Source organism: Onychostoma macrolepis, chromosome 09 (assembly GCF_012432095.1).
Source record: "Onychostoma macrolepis isolate SWU-2019 chromosome 09, ASM1243209v1, whole genome shotgun sequence".
In the NCBI taxonomy this organism is placed as follows: domain Eukaryota; kingdom Metazoa; phylum Chordata; class Actinopteri; order Cypriniformes; family Cyprinidae; genus Onychostoma; species Onychostoma macrolepis.
In genome coordinates, this window is record NC_081163.1 from 12,046,726 (window position 1) to 12,062,642 (window position 15,917).

At 36.6% G+C, this 15,917-nt stretch overlaps 1 protein-coding gene across 4 annotated transcripts in view; it reads left to right on the plus strand.

Moving 5' to 3' along the window:
- The window catches only part of ncam2 (neural cell adhesion molecule 2), a 224,147-nt gene that overhangs the window by 38,390 nt on the left and 169,840 nt on the right, over positions 1-15,917 (plus strand). The window contains exon 1 of one of the 4 annotated variants that reach the window (XM_058787862.1): positions 11,270-11,351. The exons of the other annotated variants lie outside the window; for them this stretch is intronic. The gene's annotated coding sequence lies outside the window, so the exon portion shown is untranslated. Of the gene's footprint in view, positions 1-11,269; positions 11,352-15,917 lie in introns of those variants that run through there. 4 annotated transcript variants of the gene reach the window in all.

Below are 15,917 nucleotides of genomic sequence, written 5' to 3' on the forward strand. Positions count from 1 at the left end.
GTCTGTCTGCCACAGCAGGCCTGCTAACAACCTTTACAAATCTGATTTAGAGGGCAGTACCGGAGGAGAGAGAGAGAGGGCCACTTCATGGGTGCAAGTTAAGAGCAGGCGTGAAACAAGGTGAGCTGGCAGCTAAAAACCATTAGAGAAGAGTGGAGAGAATGATTCACAGGATGTTGTTTAAAATACTTCACCCCAAAATGAGCATTTTGTTGTCATTTACTTTCTCTCATGCACTCCAGTACTGTATTATTTCTGTCTGCGGTGAAACACAAGGATTTCTTATAAGTAATGCAGTGAAAATGGATGGTGGTTTATACCACTTAAAAAAAAAAAAACACCTTAAGAGTAGTTTATAAAATAATTGTTCAAGCTTGTTGTATTGGTCACATGAAAGGCTGTCTTGCATCTATCTACCTATCTATCTATCTATCTATATGGGGGGGGCGGCAAGTGGTAGATTTTATTTTTTATTTGAAATTAATGCTTTACATGTATTAAACTGCTCAAAATGACAGTGAAAGGAATTCTGGAAAACAGCACAATTGCTTAATAATAATAATAATAATAATTAGGGTTACCCCTAATAGTCAACAAACCGCTAGTCGACGAAAAGAGGCTTGGTCGACCATAATATTAGTCGCTGAAAATTTTGTAATAAAATCCACAGGAAGTGGCGAAGTCATACAGTCTGTGACGGACTGATCATTAACGGCTGGTCTTAATACAGTACATCGGGCAGGACATCCAAACTCTCAGCTATCATTCATCGACCTCAAATATGGCTTATCACCTGAAATATGTAAGTAGTAGCAACTTTACATGGCCGACTTGTTCCTGACAGGGCCATAAAAGTGTTTGTGCGAAGTGTAGAAGCTGAATAGTAGCGTGCTTTCTGCATGACAGTTGGAGGCGCCGGTGTGGTCACTTGCTCTTAAAATCCTCAGTCGAGCGCTTATTAGGCTATGTAGGCAATTAAAGGCTCATTATCATGATTCAAATGGTTTATTAATAAACATGTGATTAGTTGTAGTACTAATTGCTTAAAATGAACGACTACTAGTCGACCAGAAAAATCTTTAGTCAAGGGCAGCCATAATAATAGAAAATCAAGACCCAAATCAGCATGATGGAATGATTTATTAATACTAAATCAGTGATCATGCATCTTTGTTGCATTTAAAAGAGTAGCTTTAATGTTTTAATAATACACAAAAGTACAGGTTTGATCCTATAGTTCTGTCAGGACCGCTATCGTCAAAGAAGACTGATTAATTAGCACACAGTTTGGATTGGCGGTATGGTTCTGTTCTGGGCAAGAACTGCCTGCACATCCATGCAGCCTAGCATGGATAAGAGCAGGGAGAGCAGCAATAACCCCCCACGGTAAACGGAACAGAACCAACATGTATTGCAGATATCATTTATGTTCAATAATTTAATGTAAACATTTTAGAAATGAGTCTGATTCAAAGGCTAATCAGAAGGCCGAATCCTGACTGGACCAGAGGAGGAGTTGAGGATGGAGGTGGGTAATTAGCTATTGAGTAACATGAAAGCTGCTGATAATACTGAAGGACCCTATATAAATGGGTGCTGTAATAGATGTCACATCCGTAGATGTGGATCAGCTGAGAGTCAGCTGATGCAAGCTTAACTAAAGTGATCTGCCAGAATTTATGATGACTTTCAGATTATTATCAAATGGCTGTAATTTCACGTTATGCCCTGTAAGTATCGGTGTTGGCCTTGATTTCAGTTTTTTAATAGTGCTTTGTGTATTGTGGATTTTTAAAGAAAATAAGTGGTATTACCCGTATGCAGATTACAACATATCCTGATCTCATTCACTCTCTCTCTCTCTTCCCAAGTCACGCTATGCTGCTTTAGCTAATAAAAGGGGCAAAAAGCCAAAAATTATTGGTGAAAAGAGCCTGGGAGGTTCATTGTGTAGAGGTTGGGCCAGAATTCTAGATATCAGTGTTGTTGAACACAAATTCAGTGCCATGAGAATTGTTTAGTGATGTTAAGATTAGCTTGAAATCTTTCAAACAACATAGCTTGCCAGCACAATAATGTGTATGGTATTGAGTTTGGGATTGCCTTTGGATGCCGAGTCCTCCAAAGCATCTCCAATACTGCCATTCTCATTAGGACAGAGGGATTCAGTGGTCTGTTTAATTACTGGGCTCAGTGATTCTTAGAACCAGCCTGTGCCTGTTAATTTAAAGCCCTGCTCCTCCAAACCACACTGCACCAAGCAAAAGATGAGTTTTACTGCCATCAGAGAATTATAAAGTGCAATAAATGCCACCCAGAACTCCAATTCATATTTTAAACCCAACAGACCCAGCCTCTTCTTTTTCATCTCTAAGGCAGCATGCAGTAAAAACCATAATGCTTCTTGGGCTCAGTTAATAGGAGCCAGGTTCCTATTTCACCGCGGAGGAATTAAATGCCGCTCTGTTTTCTGGGACTGGTGAAAATGAAGGATGAAAGGCTATGATCATACCTCCTGGCATGAAAGAATGTTTCTGTGAATGTTGTCAGGAAGCATATGCTTGGATGTCACTCCAGAGGAAGGTATAGCCTGAATTGTTAATGTTGCACTTAGCAGGCATTAAAGCAAAGTGCGGTGTACAAAAATGTCATTGCTTATCCTGCATTAGCCAATAATTTATGTCACTTACCAAAACCGCTTTTACAGACGGCTGTGTTTTGATATTAAACAAGATCAAATGAATAAATTAAAGCTGTTTTTGAAGGGATTATATCATGAAAACTTTGAAAAATAAAAGTTTCATGTACTATAAAACATACTGTAACTTTTTAAAACAGCTTCTGCAGTCTAAGCAGACTTTTTGACCTCAGACAGATGAACTTTACCACATGCGTTTTACAAAATAATTATACGTATTTGCAGAACTACGCAGAAGAAGATATGCTAATATTCTAGTTTGTATTAGGTGTGGGTGGTATGACTAAAATTTTATCACAGAATGTGTCATTTTTCTATCACAATAACCATATGTATATTCCAATATAGTTTATATTTTATGTGGTAAAGGCTATTTTTTAAGATATTTTTGATGAAATCCAAGAGCTTTCTGACCCTGCATAGACGGCAATGCAACTGACACATTCAAGGCCCAGAAACATGGTAAGGACATAATTAAAATAGTCCATGTGACATCAGTGGTTCATCCATAGTGTTATAAAGCAACGAGAATACTTTTTGTATGCAAAGAAAACAAACATAACAACTTTATTCAACAATTTATTTTCTTCTGTGTCTTTTCCGTTGCACATTTGCAAGAGTACCATTACTCATTATTTAAATTTTGAACAAAAAAAAAGTTACATAGTGCACCTTTAAATAACAAGCTAACTATTTTGTTGTGGCTGTGAGATTTCCAATAGAGAGACGAGCAGCAGAGTAGTTGGACTTCATTTAGCACTAATGAGAATTCTGACCTCGCTTACAGAGGCAGATGTGAGCTCTTGTGTGTTGTTTCCGTTCGTGATGAGTATTGCAAGCGCAATTCTTATAACCTACAGTTTGGCCCGTGATTCGCCATCATAGTTATCTCTTGTATGGAGAGTTAATTGTTTCCTGACCTTTACCTGTTTATCTGGTTTATCTGGTTAGAGTGAGATTACAGGCAGTTATAAAACTATGGATGTAGCAAATTAAGTACTCAACACACAGAAAAAAAAGCCTCTCTGAACAGATGAGTAATCAAAACACTTTAATGAACAGAAGCAAACATGCCGGGGATGATTGGATATTGTTTGTGTATTTTAGCACAGTAGAAGGGTCAAACGGAGGATAGCAGATGCAGAGTGAAGGAAATGCAAGAAAAGATCACAACGCAGTGCTGTTGTTCTTTCTTTCGTGTGACATCGAGTCTCAAAATTAGAGATCGGTTAATCTTTGGTATCGGTTCACAAGCGGTCAGGAGAGACACATTAGATATGCTTGTTACTACCAAGTGTAAACAGCAATTTGTCTCGGCTGACCACTTGCAATCGAATCACCAGAGATGGATCTTAATGCAGCAGTTGTACACCGGGCCAGTGATGTTTTACTGTCTGGGTCAGCTCATCATGTGGTGCTGGGAGTCTGATGAAACAATCTCCAGGGCAGCTTGTGGCTAACCAGTGGCTGTGTGTGGATCAGCATGCTCCATCTTAGGAGTCATCAGCACTGAATTTCTCTCAGGCTCTTGCCATCGTAGAACATCACCCTATTGCAAAGTCTCATTTGTGCCTGATGCTCAGATTTATGTTGCGAATTTGGTTTGTTTTTAAATTCATTTTTACATCCACTTGCACTGCTTTCCTCTCTGTCCAACCGTACAGCGATTCAACGTCTGTAAATTTGCACATTACAATTCATACTCATTTAATATTTATATCTGCAGAAATTTCATCTCATGTTAGAAATGAGATGAAATGAATGAGAAATGAACCATACAGTATTGTTTTTATATGCACAAGTGTTTCACCTTTATCTGTACAAGTGTTTCTTTGTTAGGTCAGGACTACAGCAGAGTAAAATGGTTTTTTTTTGTTTTTGTTTTTAAACAAGAATTTGTTGGGTTGAATTATAGCCTTGAATTAGAGCCTATAATGTAAAACAAAGGGATGCATGCAGTAGCTCCTCTCGTCGTTTTCCTTTTTCTGATTATCATTCTCTCTGTGTTCACTTCAGTCCATGTTTATAAAATTTGCACTATTACTGGAGCTAAGCTACCATCTGGGGCCAATAAGATTAGTTTTTTGAAGAAAAAAAAAAGGCTCTTATCCTCGCCAAGGATGTATTTGTTTGATCAAAACTACAGTAAAATGTGAAATTATTATTGTTTAAAATAACTGTTTCCTATTTTAATGATATATATTTTAATGAATTTTAACGATCCTTCAGAAATCATTCTAATATGCTGATTTGGTGCTGAAGAAACATTTTGTTGAAATCATTCAACATCATTGTTGAAAGCAGTTGTCCTGATTTATATTTTTTGGAAACGGTGGTCAAAAGAGCAGCATTTATTTAAAATAGAAATATTTTGTGACAATGTAAAAGAAAACAATAATCCAAATATTATAGCCTTATGTTATGGTAATGTTTTGCCATAATGCCATAGTGAATCTTTAGTCATCCCCACACTCACATTCATCCTCTCCATCATTTATTTTCAAGAAACATTTTGTATTTTGATGGCTGTCTTGCCAGTAATGTTTCACAGTTTAATCATTTCTTTCATTCTGTCTGCAAAAGAGTCTGTTTTCTGTGTATTTAACACAAGCTATATTCTTGCTTAATTGGGCTGTTAACCTGTTATGCTCATGATGGAGTGGGATCGGAGTGATCTTGAAGTGAGAATAAACACAACAATCCGATATTCACAAAACCGCCAATCGTTCCAGGCAAAATCACACAACTCTGCTTCCCCTCACATACTCTGGGGAATAATGGCGACCACAGACGCAAAGGGATCTGTATTCAGCTCACTCCCTCAAAGTGTTTGGAAGGAAGACAAGATCAGACAATCCCAGAATGTTTTACTCCTTGCCCAATGCACACATCTCAATATATCGGGCTCATTAAAATACAACAGCAAAGTCTTTATTGTGAGGCTGCAAATAAATATATTTCTTAATCCAATTGCCTTATTTTTCTGCACTGACTGATGTGTTTCGACTGAAGTCCAGTGCTACGTTTGATAGAGCAATACATGGGGCTATTGAGGAGCCATCTCTTGGCTGGTAATGGCCGTGAATGGCTTAAATTGTTTTTTAACTTCTGCCATCATTTGTCTGGCGGTTGACAGCCTTTGCAGTGGAAGCTCACTCTGCCAGCCATAATTATGCCCAATCACTGGTAGAGTGATGAGCGATGTCAAACGCCACTTTTTTCTCTCAGTCTGCTTTGTACCGATAACTTCCTTCTTGGCATTTGAAGTGCCGTCTCGCTTTTGTTCTGTGCTTCTGCCTCTATATTCATCTGTCTTTGTCGTTTCATTTTTTCCTCCCTCTCTTCATGTTCCTTTTGTGTCGCGTTGCCCCATTCGCGAGCAGCAAAGGGATTACGGCCCTGTCTTGATCGCTTGTAACCTGACAGAAAGGAAATATTGTAACATATGTCCACAGGGCTCGAAAGATACTGCTAAGTTTAACCGATGACGTGGGCCAGGGGGCAGTTGACTCGCACAGCTATGAGGCCGGCACACTTTAATAATGGCTTTGCCCTTGAGCTTTTACTCGTTTACTGATGGAGGCTTCCTAAACGAAGCTCATGGCTGACTGGGCCCTGTTCAAAAGAAGCTGTATGACATTGACTTCGACACAGAAATTGATGGCATTGATTTATGATGTACATGAAGGACAAAACAACTGTTCCAACATTTTCTATAAGAGAGATCTTTTTGAAAGGGAGCTGGTGTGGTTCAATAGAGATGCGGGCAAAAGTGCAGGTGAAGATGGAGTTGAAATATATTGAATAAAATGTATTAGTTGGCTTTACGTGTACATGAATTTTGGGGTCAGTAAGTTTTTTTTAAATTTTTTTTATCTCCATGTTTTCAAAAGAAGTCTCTTATAATAGTAAAGCTGAATTTTTAAAACAGCAGTGATTACTCCAGTGTTCAGTGTCAAACGGTCCTCCAGAAATCATTTTAATATGCTGATTTTATAAATATTCTTGAAAGCAGATATGCTGCTTAATTCTTGTGGAAATGTTAATTCATTTTTTTTTTTGTCAGGATGAATCGAAAGTTAAAAAGAAAAGTAATGTATTATTGTTACTTTTGATCAATTTAATTTATAATTTATAAAAGTATTACTGATCGCAAACGTTTAAAAGGTCATTTGTATCCATCATCATCATCAAAAAAGAGGAATAGACTATGAACTAATATATCAAATGGAAAATTTTGTATAGCCTAGATACAACCCGAATTCTGGAAATGTTGGGACGTTTTTTAAATTTGAATAAAATGAAAACTAAAAGACTTTCAAATCACATGAGCCAATATTGTAATCACAATAGAACATAGATAACATAACAAATGTTTAAATTGAGAAATTATACAATTCTAAGCACAAAATGAGCTCATTTCAAATTGGATGCCTGCTAAAGGTCTCAAAATAGTTGGGACAGGGGCATGTTTGCCATGGTGTAGCATCTCCTCTTCTTTTCAAAACAGTTTGAAGACGTCCGGGCATCGAGGTTATGAGTTTCTGGAGTTTTGGTGTTGGAATTTGGTCCCATTCTTGCCTGATATAGGTTTCCAGCTGCTGAAGAATTTGTGGTCGTCTTTGACGTATTTTTCGTTTAATGATGCACCAAATGTTCTCTATAGGTGAAAGATCTGGACTGCAGGCAGCACCCGGACTCTTCTACTACGAAGCTATGCTGTTGTAATAGCTGCAATATATGTGGTTTTGCATTGTCCTGCTGAAATAGACGTCATCTGGAGGGGAGCATATGTTGCTCTAAAAATTTAAATACCTTTCAACATTCATAGTGCCTTCCAAAACATGTAAGCTGCCCATACCGTATGCACTTATGCACCCCCATACCATCAGAGATGCTGGCTTTTGAACTGAACGCTGATAACACGCTGGAAGGTCTCTCTCCTCTTTAGCCCGGAGGACACAGAGTCCATGATTTCAAACAAGAATGTCAAATTTGGACTCGTCTGACCATAGAACACTTTTCCACTTTGAAACAGTCCATTTTAAATGAGCCTTGGCCTACAGGACACGACGGCGCTTCTGGACCATGTTCACATATGGCTTCCTTTTTGCATGATAGAGCTTTAGTTGGCATCTGCATATGGCACAGCGGATTGTGTTTACCAACAGTGGTTTCTGGAAGTATTCCTGGGCCCATTTAGTAATGTTAATGACAGAATCATGCCGATGAGTGATGCAGTGTCGTCTGAGGGCCTGAAGACCACGGGCATCCAACAAAGGTCTTCGGCCTTGTCCCTTATGCACAGAGATTTTTCCAGTTTCTCTGAATCTTTTGATGATGTTATGCACTGTAGATGATGAGATTTGCAAAGCCTTTGCAATTTGATGTTGAGGGACGTTGTTTTTAAAGTATTCCACAGTCTTTTTCCGCACTCTTTCACAGATTGGAGAGCCTCTGCCCATCTTTACTTCTGAGAGACTCTGCCTCTCCAAGACATCCCTTTTATAGCTAATCATGTTACAGACCTGATGTCAATTAACTTAATTAGTTGCTAGATGTTCTTTCTCCCAGCTGAATCTTTTCAAAATGTTTTGCTTTTTGAGACCTGTAGCAGGCATCAAATTTGAAATGAGCTCATTTAGTGGATAAAAGTGTAACATTGATTGCTTTGCTAAACCAGGTTTATGTCTTCTTAATGATGATTCTGGTCTCTGTATAAGCTTAATACAAAAGAGAATGTTGTTTGCTGGTTTGACAGCTGCGAAGAACACAATAATACAGAACTGGTTTTCACCGCACATATGTGGAAAAACATATTGGATCCATAGCCTCCTGAAAATAGTGACTTGTGAATGTACAACAGCGCAAATTAATGGGGCCAAGCCCTCTACTATTGATATTTGTTTAACATACTTGATTATATAAAAAAATGACTTGTTTTGTTTTTTCTTTTTTCCCTCCCACTCTCTCTCCCTTTTGACTGGACTCTTTAAAGTATTGATTATATGTCTGTTGTTTTTTGTTTTGTTTTTGTTTTTTGTTTTGAATGGATGTTATGATGTTGTGTGTAAAAAAAACAAAAAACAAAAAAAATAAAAAAAATAAAAAGTTGATAACAAAAAAAAGTGTAAAATTTCTCCGTTTAAATATGTATGTTCTCTATGTTCTATTGTGATTAAGACTAAAAGACTTTCAAATCACATGATCCAATATTTTAATTTTATTCAAATTTAAAAAACATCCCAACATTTCCGGAATTCGGGTTGTATATATCTGTTATGGTTTATTGCCTAGCAATTTAAACTATTTATGCTTCTTCTTTTTGTCATTTTTGTTGTGGTGTCTGTTTACTGAAGGATAAAAAAGGCGCTGTGCTTGTTCTGTAATAAAATTGATTTTTCCAGGTTATGTACTTTTGATTTGTTTTGTGTTAAGCCATTAACAGTTACAATTGGCTGCTGTTCTTTTTATTCCACTCCTGACATCCTTTGACACAAACACCCATCAGTTCTCTTCATCCTCAGACATTTCTGTAGCTACTGTTTTAGACTCAGCATCAGTAATCTCCATAGAAAGCCACACGAGTTGACCAGCATAATAATACTGTGCTTTATTGCTTTATTCATTTACTTTCAAAATACTATTGAAGTGGGTTTCCTTTTAGAAACATGTTTAAATAGCACTTTTTAGCCAGTCTGAATCATATGCATAATTTCCTAATATCAGTGGTGGGCTTACATATTGATTAGCTGGATTTTAGTGGGTAGTATGAATGTGGGTAAACTCAACAGTGGAAGCCATACTGAAATAAATAAAAAAATAATAAAACCATGTGCCCTCTGGGAATATAAGTGTGTTACACTTGAGAAATGTGAAAGCTAACATAGTAACTGTGTGTTGTTGTTGTTTTTTTCCTTTGCTCTCTATTACACGTTGTCGGGAAATGGGAAAAAATGCCCCAGGAGGGTTGCAGACACCTTCGTGCTATATGTTAGCCTCTGAAGTGATGTGCTTGCTGGTGCAGGCTTTGTGTAGGACTGCTTTTTTTCTGTAAGAACTAGGTCCTTATTTTCCATCTGACATTTTCTTTGTGGAACTTTCTGTGTATTGTAATATCCACAATATTATAACTCTCAAGAATATTACATTTCTAAATGTGAAGTTCTAAACATGAAGCATATAACATTTCTGAGAGAGAGAAAAATGTTACTAGTACTCCAGATACTGTACTTAACTCTGATTTATATGAGGATTATATTATTCTCACTAGAATGCATTTCTAAATCTTATTTTTGGCCTTTTTATTGATAGAGACAGAGGACAGGGCATGCTGTGAATGTGATGGACCTTTTTAGGTTTATAAGCTTTACTAATAAAAATATTAATGTATAATTTAGCCGTTGGTGGATTAAAGTAAACACTTTTGTGATTATCTTGATCAGGAAATCATGTAGGGATCATGTCCTGTGCAAGGAAAGTGTTAAACACACAGATCTTTCCTCTGATAGATTAACTGAGATGATGGTGAAAAAGTGAGTTTGAATGTAAAGCTGTGTTGAAGAAGCTGCTTTGAAACTTTAGCTTGCTAAGCTACTCTATTTTGATTATTCTTAATTAACTTTTTTAGAAATAGTTATGCTACAAGCTGCTTACAAAAAAGTGTCTAACTACATTGATGTTATTTAGGGGTTTAAGTGTATAATTATCTGGTCATAATGTTTAATTCTTCAGTTAGAACAATTGTCTGACAAAAACACCTAAATTAGAATGACAGCATTAAGTCGAACTTGATTCCAAAAATACTTAAACACTAATTTATATAATTGAGTTGAAAACATAGTGATGAACTACAGAATTTAAATGCACATTTTGTTTCAGAAAAGAAAACGCTGGTTTATAATGAATCAGAGAATTATTTATCTGATCAGTGAGTAATTTATTTAAATGACCATGTGTATGAACTGGTTTACAAAAATGAGACAGTCTTTCCAGTGGTATATATGAGAGGACAGAGCATGTTTTATTATTGCTTCAGCTTGCTTTATAAATGTTGTTTTCACAAAAATTTGAATTTATTTTTTTAGCAGCAAATTAGCATATTAGAATGTTTTCTGAGGGATCACGTGAAACTGAAGACTGGAGTAATGGATGGATTTTAAAAATAGGTAATTTTTACTGATTTTACTGTACTGTAAAAAAAAAAAACTTACAAACCCAATCTTTTGAACGTTATTGTGTGTTATTAATTATATTATAATATATTATATATTTGTAATTAAAACTGCATTTGAAAACAGCGTAAGCACTCTTACTTTTAGTTATTTACTTTCTAGCACTGGTATAATGCTGTAGAGGTGAAGAGCTATTGTCGCTCATTGAATTGTCCATGCTCCCTTGCGCCCTCAGGAGTATTATGGGCATATGAACTCTGCTCAAGCCCCCCATTCCCATCTGCAGCAGATTTACAGCACTCCAGCCCTTGTGCCTTTCTGCGCTGAACTTGACTGCTGCCAGACCCTCTATGTGCGGAGAATGGTGGGTGTGACGGATGGTCGAGCTGACCCTGATGAAAGACCAAATCGACAATTCCCGCTGAAGCCCTTCATCATAATCGGCAACAGAAGAGGATAAAGGCCAGGACGAGTTATAGGTAAAAAAGACAAGGCTGTGAATCATCAGCGCTTGTGCCGTCGAGAGGGTGTCAGTGATCCTGACAGGCTTGTGAAATGGCACTTCCATGACCAGCTGCAATGGTTCAAGGGCTCGTGTGAAACTGTGACTGAAACATAAATTGCAATCTTGTATCTTAGGGAAATGCAGCTTATCAAAGTGCACAAGTAGAAACAGTTTCAGCTTTGCAGTTAAAAATGGAGAGTGTACGTGGAACTTTTTTCTTTTTTTTTTTTCAAGTATCTGTACTTTATCAGACTTTTTATTTCAGGAAACTTCACTACATTCAAAAGAGTAAAATATCTGACTTTTTATTACACTCTGATCACTACTTTTACTTTTGAAACTTAAAGGGTCAGTTTAATGAAAATTGTGTCATCATGTACTTACCCTCAAGTCATTCCAAACCTGTATGATTTTCTTTCTTCTGTGTAACACAAAATAGATGGTGGAAACTCAGAGCCACACCCATATATTCGCCATTGACCAATGGTATTTTGAACGTGTTTACCAGCTGGAATAAACTGTTCTGGAAAGCTGTCAATAATTACTCACCCTCATGTCATTCCAAACCCATAAAACCTTCATCTTCAGAACACAAATTAAGATCATTTTGTTTACTCGCTTTTGAGGCCATGTTAATGAAAGAGTATCAGTTAAATTTCGACCTTATGATCCGGTTAAAAGTGAAATTAACGTATGGAGTGGCTCAAAATAAACAGTTTGCACGCAAACACGTCTACTCCATCTGCCGTCCGGAAGTTGACCAAAAGTTAAGATATTTTTGATGAATTTCAAGAGCTTCCTGACTTCGCATAGACAGCAATCATTGGTGCACATGAGGGTGCACTGTAAAAAAAAATCAAGCGGTTTCAACTAATTATTATTTAGTAACAAGTTCCACAGAAATTTTACGTTCAGTCAATTTCTGACTTCAAAGTGTTATCTGAATTGTTATTTTTTTACTTGGCTCAACCTTTAGTGAGCTAGTTTTATAGTCCATTCAATTAAAATGTTTTAATTGGTCAAACATTTAGAAGACTACAGCAAGTCAATTAATTTATTAATTTTATTAATATTTTTTAGTTAATTTTAATGTCAATTGAAATTCAACCATGTACTCTGTGTTTTATATGTTACCTCAACTAAGATTTATTATTTGGGCATCATAAGAAATTGCTGTGGAAATACATAAACATATATATTTTTATAGTTTAAAAACAATATTAAAAATTATTAACTGGTGTTTATCAATCACTAAAAACACACTTTACAACACATATTAGCCTTTATTTAATAACAATCTGCATTTATAAAAATTTTCATACAAACTAAACATACAGGAATGAAGAAAAAAGTCACCTACACCTTGGATGGCCTAAGGGTCAGTAAATTAACAGCAAATTTTCATTTTTGGGTGAACTATCCCTTTAAAGCTGCAAAATTCAGTTTAAAGGTTGTTTATGAACTAAGAAAAAACTAAACAAGCTAAACAAAATGTTACCAAACAAATATTTATAAATGTTATTACTGGTCACAATTACATCTTTAAAATTAGGCAGAAGTAAAAAAAAAAAATAAAATGAACCAGGTGTTACAGTATATAAAATCAAATCAAGTCACCTTTATTTACATAGCGCTTTATACAATACCGATTGTGTCAAAGCAGCTTTACAGAGTCAAACAGGAAAATAGTTTGTCAATAATGCAAGCGGACATTAACAAGTCATTTTTCCAGTTAAAGTCAGTTCATTGGTGATTCAGTGTTGACATCATCCAGTTTAGCTCTCTTCCAATAATGTCTGTGCAATCAGCCAAGCGTCCCCAAATAAGCAAGCCAAAGGCGACAGCAGCAAGGACCCAAAACTCCATCGGTGATAGAGATTGAATAGAAAACCTTCTCCTCTGGCCAGACGAAACCAGCATGGCGTGGTTTAATTTTAGGCTGCAACAGAGGTCAGATTGAGCAGAGGACTTGTCTGGTTCTCGTGGTCTTGTCCCAATGGCCAACGAGGTCTTCGGAGGGGATCTGTCTCTGGAGCTCATCTAGCTGACATGGTCTCCGCTGACATTCAGGGCTGTCGAGTTCATCTCTAGGTGCTGATCCACCATCTGATCTGGATACAGACTGGATCTGGATGACTGCAGTGACCATCTGATCTGGATACAGACTGGGTGGCTACATTCACCTAGGAATAAGAATGAAACAAACTAATATTAGCGAAGATGCCACTGAAAAAAAAAATTAAATGATGCCTTTTAAATAATTTACAGTGTATCAATATCAGTTAATTAAATACAGAACTTTTTTTCTTTTTTTGGCACAAATCCATTCCACAATCAGTTGCACAACAGGGAGCATTGATGCTGACTGGATTTGTAATAGAACATGTACATTTCATATTATAGGGCTAAGTTACCTCAAATAGCATAAAAATAATATCAAAATATAACGGTCTTGCTTGTTGTTGATAAATGGTGACGTTTTACAAATTGATTGATCAGTTGTCCCAGTGTTTACTGAGCCACGGTCTTTCCCTGTGCAGGGACTCATGTGCACAATCTAGTGATTCACTCCCTAGGGAACTGACTGAGATGCTTTGAACTGCCTTGTGAAATGATTCAGTTGTTCATTTTCATTCAAAATGATGAACTTCTCTTCTGAAGCGCCATTCACAAGACCAGAAACGGCGTGTAACATTGATCCCAGTGTTGGCTGGATTTGTAGTTATTAGTTCAGTCAAACATTGGTATTCTGAATGTTGACTGGATTTGAAAATAACCATTCATTTAATGTTTTTTAAAAAAATATTTGTGCAGACTTAATATAATATGTCTTCTCAACTAAGCCCAAGCAATAAAATTTGTTCAACTTAAATATTTTTGCCCTTCCAACATTTTGTTAATTGGATTTTTTTACAGTGTGAGTAATTAATGACTCACAAGTATTTTCATTTTAGGGTGAACTATCCCTTTAAGAGTATCTGTACTTAACTCAGATACATGATTTGTGTGCTCCACTATTGCAAATCCCAAAGTACTACTCGGTTCTAGCCAATCACTTTCAGTGTTGAGGATTTCAAGATGGTTTTGTGAAAGTCTCAGAGTTGAATGTTTGCCCTTTTTGTGACGTTTCACCCTGCCGTTCCCATTCTGCTCTGCAGATGGTACATGACAGGTGTGAGGGCTTTTAGGGTGCTATTGCTAAATGATATCTGCTGTATGGGATCCTCTTTTCTTGTCCATATTACTCGAGAGGCGAGTTTTGACAGGTCAAGCACAGTGTGAAGTTTGGTTCCTTCATCGATGGGTATGAACTTCCTGTGAACCTCACCGACTGTTTGTGAAGTAAGCAAACAAAAACTGAAATCTGAAAGAGACCCATGTTTGATCACAAAGCTCCAGATACAGAATCCAATCTGGCTGGAACTTATCTAGGCATGTTGAGGATCTAGCCGAGCTTAGCGGGACACTTATCATCCTCGCTTTAATCCTGGCACAAGAGACTGGATCAGAGGAGCATGAGCAGTAATAAAGATTAATCATCCAATAGAATAAATCAATAATGTGGCCCAGGTACAAAGCAGGGGCAGAGTCAGAGATGCACACATTGGAAGAAGTGTTTCTATCACAGCTCAGCCAATGGGAAGCAAACAAATTTGAGTGGTAAAATCACCCATCAGGATTGACAATGCTTAAACGAATATTTAAATTAGTGGGTTTTATTTAAAATGCTAATGAGAGAGTTATCCATATTCAGTGGAAAGAGCTTGTTCAAGGTCATTGGAGAGCACAGGGAATCTGCATTACAGCTATGTAATTAGAGATGCGTCAGAGTTTAAATTGTTGCTCTTTCCGTGGCGTTCAGGAGGAAAAGAGCTCATTACTGTAATTAGCTGTTTTACCGGCATGGTTCTGCTCTCTGCCATGTGACCATACGTTTGTAGCTGAAAGCATCAATGTGTTGCTTCACATACTGCAGCTGTTCAGAGCAGGTTAGTTTGAGCCTTAAGGAATATGGATGTTGCATATCCCAAGTGTTTAAAGTTTAAAAATATACTTTTAATGAATCCGTTTGAGAATTTAGTTACACTGGGGAACTGTGCATGTTGACTTTTCTTTGATGTCATGCTATATTAGCGTTTCATGTTTATTATTATTATTACATGCACATCTATTGTGTATGATTTTCTGTGAGATTTTACTTTTTTACTGTTTTGGAAAGAAGCTAATAGGTTAATCCTGCCATGATGTATTAATTTGTCAAACATTTAAAAAAAAAAAAAAAAAAAGTCAAGGTTTAAACAAACGTATTAAGAAACAATGCTCCAATATTATTTATATAATATTTTTTTGAGCATCAAATCAGCATATTTAATTTCTGAAGGATCATTTGACACTGAAGTTTATAATAATATCAGTATAATATAAGTAATAGCTGCTGAAAATTTAGCTTTGCCATCACGTGAATAAATAAATAAAAATTGAAAACCATTATTTTAGATTATTAGACGTCTTTCAGGGGAAAAAAAAGAAAAAAAAACAT